This window comes from Pristis pectinata, chromosome 21, assembly GCF_009764475.1.
Source record: "Pristis pectinata isolate sPriPec2 chromosome 21, sPriPec2.1.pri, whole genome shotgun sequence".
In the NCBI taxonomy this organism is placed as follows: Eukaryota; Metazoa; Chordata; class Chondrichthyes; order Rhinopristiformes; family Pristidae; genus Pristis; species Pristis pectinata.
The window spans coordinates 37,785,804-37,793,627 of record NC_067425.1 but is presented as its reverse complement, the minus strand read 5'-3'; the positions used below and the strand labels follow the sequence as shown (position 1 = coordinate 37,793,627).

General features: G+C 51.5%; 1 non-coding gene across 1 annotated transcript; it reads left to right on the top strand.

Annotated features, from left to right (window-relative positions):
* Window positions 1–877: 877 nt before the first annotated feature.
* trnag-gcc (transfer RNA glycine (anticodon GCC)) lies at window positions 878–948 on the top strand. The gene has a single exon. It is a non-coding gene; the product is annotated as a tRNA-Gly (tRNA).
* The last annotated feature ends 6,876 nt before the right edge of the window (window positions 949–7,824 follow it).

Genomic DNA, 7,824 nt, shown 5'->3' with positions numbered 1-7,824 from the left:
AGTTTTTATTTATATTTCGTTATACGATTAAATGGACTCTTGACCCGACAATCTACCTCGTTATGACCCTGAACTTTATTGCCTACCTGCACTGCACTTTCTCTGTCATTGTCACAGTTTATTCCTCACTCTGTCATTGTTCCAGCTTGCACTAACTCAATGCACTGTTGTGATGAATTCTGATGGGTGAACGGGATGTAAGACGGGTTTTTCACTGTGCCTCGGTACATGTGACGATAATCAACCAATTACCAATTCCATCAATATGTTATTCAGGAAAAGAGTCGGGGCACACCTACAAAGAGCTGAAGGAACACTGTAGGTCAGGGAGTGAAATGGGCAGTCGACGTTTCGGGTCGAGATCCTTCATTTGGACTGGGAAGAGTAGAACCCGTCAAGGAGTAAAGGGGAAATATGTGCATTGATCCGAGGAAGTGTGAATGTATTGGGTGTTCCTCCAGTTATAGCCGTGAATACCCAGGACCTACTGAGATGTATCCCAGGACACTGTGGGAGGCAGGGGACGAATTTGTTGGTGTCACGCCAGAAAGTTTGTTTCAACATCTTCGCTGGCCACTGCTGAGGTGCCAGATATCTGGAGTTCAGGAAATGTCAGCTTTATTATAGAAGAGCAGCAGGGAGGTCAGGCAATTACAGGCCTCTAACTCTCAGGTTAGCGGTAAGAAAGTGACTGAAAACATCCGAGCAGAGGGAATAATCTGCACTGAGGTCGTCAAGGAGTGTTCAGGGGAAGTCAGCAATGATTTACCGATGGCAGGTCTGCCCTGACAACGATTCACATTACTGAAGAACTCAGAAAATAGTTTGATGACTGAAGTGCTGTTCATGGAGATGACGTGGACGCCAACTATCACTGGCATTGGTGGTTCAGTGGTAGAATTCTCGCCTGCCACGCGGGAGGCCCGGGTTCGATTCCCGGCCAATGCAATCCCACCTTTTACTTCGAGAGGTTGGTCGCGGCACACATCAACTCCATCCGCCTATGAAACCTCGACCCATTGCAAATCGCCTCATGCAGGAACAGGTCTACGGCAGACACCATCTCCCTGGCCCTACACTTATCTCTCGAGCATCTGAATAATAATACACCTGCGCCAGGCGGCTATTTATTGATTACAGCTCCGCGTTCAAAACTGCATTTCCAAGGAAAGTCATCTCCAAACGCCTGGAACTGCGACTCAACAAGTTCCTTTGCAAATGGATCCTTGACTTCCTGACCAACAAATCGCAATCAGTAAGGATAGAGAGAAACACTCCGCCACGATTGTCCTCAACACCGCTGCACCACAAGGTTGCGTCCTCAGACCGCTACTCTACGCCCCATGCTCATGCGACTGCGTGGCGAAATTCTGATCTAACTCCATCTACAAGTCTGCCAATGATACCACCGGTGTGGGCCGAATCTCCATTAACGATTAATTGGAGAACAGAAAGGAGATAGAGAATCGAATGTCATGGCGTCATGACAACAACCTTTCCCTCAAGGTCAACAAAACAACATAGATGTTCATTGACTTCAGAGAGGGAAGTCGTGCCCGCACCGCTCTTTACATCAGCGGTGCTGAGAACCAGAGGGTTGAGAGCTACAGCGACCTCACATTGAACCTCACCAATGAACACTCCTGTTCTGGACCAACCACGTAGATCCCATGGCCAGGAAAGCGCACCAGCGCCTCTACTTGCTCAGGAGGATAAATTAATTTGGTATGTCCCCTTCGACCCTCACCATTTTTTATTGTTGCACCATGGATAGCATCCTGTCCGGATGCATCACCACCTACTAACGGCAATTCATCTGCACGTGACACAAAGAAACCTGCAGAGTCTTGTGGACACAACTCAGCACATCAATTGAAATGCTGAGTAATTTTATTTCCATCGCCCGTTCAGGCAGAGAACTTCAAACCAACCCCGGTCCCTGTGCGAAATCGGTTGGCCCATTCGCCTCCTTGAATGTACACCAAACATTGCAGCTGGCTCTCGAACCGTTCGCAATTGGAAAGAACGTATTAACCCTGTCTAAACCGATCGTGATCTTGTTTCATCTGAACGGCTCCACCTTCGTTCAGAGCTGACCCCGCCCACAGTGTAGAGTTTCTTCACATCTAACTGCAGCACACCCCGGCGCTTTCTTAAAATCTATTCCAAGACGTGGGTTGCGTAGGCTGAGCCAACGTTAGTTTGCCCATTACTAATTGCCCCTGAGAAGGCGCTGGTGAGCTGCACTGCCGCAGGGCGAAGCTCTGCGAGCACTACCTCTGCCAGATTCAGCATTGCCCGTGACACAAGGGGACTCGTTCACCATGACACAGCTGTTGCCAAATGGAAGGAAGCTTTTCCGCCCGCAGCAACCACGCCAGCTCAAAGAACGAAAAATATGGCCGGTTCCCCACAAGCATGCGTGTTCTCTTTTATGTAACTGTCCAGCTCTTGCCACTGACTGACTGACTACATTGGCCCCACTTCCAGCACAGCCGTTATGGACCCGTCTTCTGCTTTAAAATGGTTGTCTTTCGGTTCCCTTGCTCCACTGTCCCTTGTCCTTCCCAAAGGAGGAGTTCCAATTCTATTTATGGAGATCCATGATTTAAATAAGGACTGAAGTTCCCTCAAAACCTCCCCTGATCCAAAGGGAAAAAATCACTTCTAACCTCTCCGCCATTCGCACTGGAGAATGAAAGTTGTAACAGCTGGAAATCTGAAAGTGCGAAATGCTGAAGAAAGCAGTTCAAAGCCCTTCGGGGTCCTCCAACTGAAATGTTCACGCAGTTTCTTTCGACATATGCTGCGCGGCCGACTCATTGTTCCCAGCATTTCGCCATCGTTCAGCATTACTCACCGTGTTGCAGAAGACGCTGCCGAGCACAGCTTGTGAGTCGAATCATGGGGCAGAACTATTGCCCACAGCAGTGTGCGACGACGATAAAGAGCAGGTGGTGAGCATGCCGGGATCCCCGCACTCGGAGGTGATAGAAACTGCAGACCAGTCAGTTGGACCGAATCACCTTCAGACTATCTGAACAACGATCCGACAACTCAGCTCAGCGGGTTAACGAGTTAAGTGATTCACGTACAAATAATTCAAAATAATGGCGAGGACATTGTTAAATCTCCGACAAACACTGTCTGTTCTGTTCAGGGATGAGAGACAAATCAGAGTCCTGGATCTCCAAAACACAGGAATTTGAGGCGGACTGAGCCGGCGTGTTGATGGCGTCAGCTGGCAGATCCTGCCAAATATTCCAAATCGTGAGTAACCCAATTAACCGCCTGAAATAAGAGCGAACTGGAGGTGATAAAAGAACCATCAAAATCCTGGCCTCGGGGATAACAGCAGTTTACTCTCAGACACCTGCAGTTCCAGCGATCTGCCATCTGAGCCCACCTTGACATTCGCCTCCCGTTTCAACAAAGCATCAATGGTGACCGACAGGGCTGCAGAGAGCAGAGCTGTTCGGCCGCCACTCCGGGACGGATACGGGATGGAGAATTAGCAGCAGCATCTGTGCAGACAAGACATGGTCCAAGCAAAGAAAAATAAACGACTAGAAGAACTCAGCGGGTCAAGGCCCTGAACCATGTCGAAGCGCAGAGTTACGAGAGCCAGTGTAGAAGTGATGGATCGACCCCGGAAGGAGGCGAGGGAGGAGGTGCAAGTACAAGCTTCCGCCTCCTGCGGTTTCAGGGGATGGAGGGATACGCGGAATGCTCCCTGCGGGAAAATCAAAAGGCGTGGCGGGAGCTTTGAAAGATGTGGCTATTCGTGGGATCCCGTTCCATTGGCAGAAATGGCGAAGCTTGAAATTTCAGATGCGGGGTCATACCCGACTCAGGGAACACTATTCTCGGCAGGGGATTGAGAGCACCTGGGGGAAAGGGAGGGCTCCATCGACAAGGATGAGGGAACCCAAGTTTTGTGAAGTAGGGCATTTCAGAAGACCTAGAATGGAACACATTACCTTGAGAGCAGATGTGAAGGAGAAAACAGTAGTTTAGCATCCGGAAGGGACGGATGGGAAGTGCAATCGAAGTTGTGGGAGTCCGTCGTTTCAAGGGATATCAGTAAATAACTTGTTTCCCGAGATGGCGAAAAAAAAACAGAAGGAAGAGAAACGTCAGATAGTCCATGTGAATTTGAGGGGCAGGGTGGAAATTGGGAAATGTCATAGAATTCACAAGTGACGCACGAGTGCAAGAAGCAACACCAATGGATCGGTCAGTGAATCCAGGTAAAAGCGTTGTGGAGAGAGCGTTGTAACAGGGACTATTCCATGCAGCCAATGGAATGACAGGCGTCGCTGCGAGTCCCCATTGCGACCCTTCTGGTTTGTCAGAAAGAGGAGGAATCGGAAGAGTGGACCAGCAAGTTCTGCCAGGTGTATGAGCATTGGCGGAAAGGAACAGGTTGGATCTTACTTACAGAAAGCAGGGAAGACGCCAAGGGGCTAGAGCAGTTCCGGGAACACGCCAGTTGCACCCACCAGCTTCACCTTCCTCCCGATGGTGCAGTCCAGCAGACAAGTGCTCCTGGTTTTCCAGCAGAATAATGTGCCCAGCAGCCGTCACCAATGTCCCAGGCCGCTCCTCGGCGCGGCTTTTTCTCATGGTTGGTTGGACCACGGTCATTCTGGCGGGAGTCGGATTCTTCCAGCGCGACTGCAGTACAGATTGTCGACGAGCAATTCCCACCTGGGAGCAGTTCCCATCAGACTACATGCCATCATACAATTCTCTCACCACAATATCTGAGGGCATTGGCGTGGGAGGGAGGAGGTGTCACCACTGAACAAACCACCAGCCACAAACAGGCCGGAGGTTGGGAGAATCCTGCTGGAACACCTCGCATGACAGTCAAGTCCTCCCAGCTTCTACCAGGCCAAGTGAGGACTCCGCTTGCCCAGGGTGATGACAGCTGCAAACAGATCTCACATCTGAGGCAAGGCCTTCCGCGTCGCTGGCACCCGCTGCAAGCACTCTCCCACAGACAACAGTACGCTGTCCGTAGTGTCAGCAATGGGAAATGATTGCCCGGAGTGCTCTCGACAGCACCTCAAAACCTCTCCCACTGAAGACCATGATTTGTGACTCACTTGGTCATTATCCCGTCTTGGAAATATCGTTGTTCCTCCGTCACTTGGTTTGAAATCTTCACTGTCCCTCAACATTGCACGAAACACTGACACGAAGCGACGTGGAGCGGTTGATCACGTTCGACTGCAAATCGGGACGAGCAATAAACGTGACCGATTCAGCTACTGCCACCCGCTGAAGCTTCAAGACCGATTACTTACTGAGGCTGAAGTGAGCCGTTCAGTTCTCTCGGGCGGAGGGAGAGCAAACCTCAGCTCTGTAGTGGAAGTAAACCTGGTAATGGAGAGAGCGCCATGGTCAGTGTATCGGCCCCAGGATGGAGATCAATGCTTCTCCGCTCCCTGGTAAACAGGGGCCGCCCCCTTCACCGACACGCGGGAAAGCAGAACAGTGAGGGCGGGAGACATACCGCAGGAAACTCACCTCCCCGCTCAGAAGCCGTGCCGACATCCGGTCCCAGAAAACGAAAGTGCTGACGGCAAACCGCTCATAGTACGTTGGCAAGCGCAGGTGGGAAGTGGAGCCCACCGGGACCAGGCGGGTTTTGTAGTCGTCACCAGCAAACGGGCACCTGAAACACAAAGAGGGTGGTTCAATGGGGACCGACCCCTGGCGGAGCATCATAGCGGCTCCCTTTCCTCCCACTCTTCACGGTCCCCACCAATCACCTGTGCACCAGGAGGTCCCAGCGGAGACCCGAATACGGCTCGGGCTAGGTGGTCGCCCAGCACTTATTGAGAACCAGTACGAGGAACGGGTCGTTGCGGTTCAGGAGACGAACGTCTGTGAACACGGGGTCCCGCAGCGCACTCACGATCACTGGTCACTTACCAGCTCCGTTAGCCGCCATCTACAGAAAGAAAAATGAAGGACGGCCACTATTTGCAGGGTGCCTGCAGATGGACTCTAGGCACCAGCGAGCACTCGATACCTCCCGTTATTCTCAGCTCCAGAAGCAGGAGGCCGGCCTCAGTAGCAGGTAGTGGCGGACCAACGATGTAAATACGGGGCGTCACCTGTAGCTCGGACTCCTGGCTTCCCTTGTGACTGCACTGCACACGGAGCCAGCAAGAGAACAGACACGGATGCACAATCCCACTCCTCACCTCTGCTACCGGATCTCCGTGCTCCCACACTCAGTTGAAGAGACCGTCAGGCTCACTAATCCCAAAGCTCCATCCAAGGTCTCCAACTGCCCCAATACGTCAGATTCATAAGCCACCTTCTCTCCATCCAGCTGCAGGAGACAGCAGACCATCAGCATCCGGCTGAGCACCCCTCATGGTCCTCCAGCCAAATACCTACGTGCTGAGTGCTGCTACACTCGGTGAGCACGAACTGGAAGAACACAGTGTCTATGGAGACGGCGGTGGGGCGGTACTCGGCTCGGGACCCATCCTTCACATGCACCGTGCTTAGGTTAACAGGAGAAAGTGCCATATCCCTCGAGGTAGTGATCAGGATCCGTCGGTCCTCAGTGCACACTGCGGGAGGGGCAATGGCAGATGGTGAGTTGCTGCGCGGAAGAGGTGTGGTCCGGGGATTGGAGTGACATGCACCCTGTTCCTCGTCCCTGATTCATGGAAATTCGTCACTTTCTCCCTCCCGCACAGGTTCAGACAGAAATGTTCCGACCCCATAATTGGCCACTTTGATTTGGCTCACGAGTTCATTATCCTGGTCTGGTTCCATTCGCCTTTATTGTGATCTGTGCCATATTCCAGACTCCATATCTTGATAGGTTGGGAATTTGTAGGCACAGTTTTAAGGTCTCTCTTGATTTCTGTGATCCCATCTTGGGCTCAGCTCTCAAGAATCACCCTCGCCTCTTGGGTATCTTGGCTTTAGTGCTGGCACTTTGCGGACCAAGATAATGCCCAAACGTGTCACTTCAAAGTCAGGTTGTGAGTTAGCAGACAGTGCGAAAATTTTGCTTCTTGTGTTCATTGAGATTGTTTCTGGAGATTCAGTCTCACTGCACCCTGCCACTTTGATTTGGCTCACGAGTTCATTTTCTTGGTCTGGTTCCACTCGCCTTTATTGCGATCTGTGCCTTATTCCAGACTCCATATCTTACTAGGTTGGGAGACTGTGTTTTGGAGGGTTTTGCTATGTGGGGGAGTTGGGTTGTGTTATTCGGGTAGTTGGATACCTTCGTGTACTGTTAGGTTTAGGGGAAGAGGCTCGGGGAGGTGGTGGTGAATTTGGGATCCGGGTGTTAGTGCTTGTGGGGATTGTATGTGAGATCAAGTGGGTTGTCCGTTGGCTTGTTTGTCTCAGGCAGCTGTCTGTGATACCAGAGTTTGTACAGAGGGATGTATGTACGACGGCGGGGGGTTGACCGTAAAATGCGCTGTGTCGGGAGAGCAGGCTGAGGCACGGGTGTAGGTGTTTAGGTGGTAGACACAGGAGTGTATGTGGGATCAGAAGGGGTGTCTAATGTCTGGCCTGCGTGAGGAGGCTGTCTGAGAAATTTGGTTCCGTATATCGGGATGTATGTAGGTTGGCGAGAGGTGGACCACGTAACATGCTGTGTCAGGGGAGCCGGCTGACACCGGGTTTTAAGTGTTTAGGGGAAAAACAGGAGTGTGTGTGTGTTCGGAAGGGGTGAGTGTAACCTGGTTAGGATTAGGATTAAAATTAGGGTCAAGGGTGAGGGTTAATGTGAGGGTTAATGTGAGGGTTAGGGTGAGGGTTTTCGTGAGTGCGAGA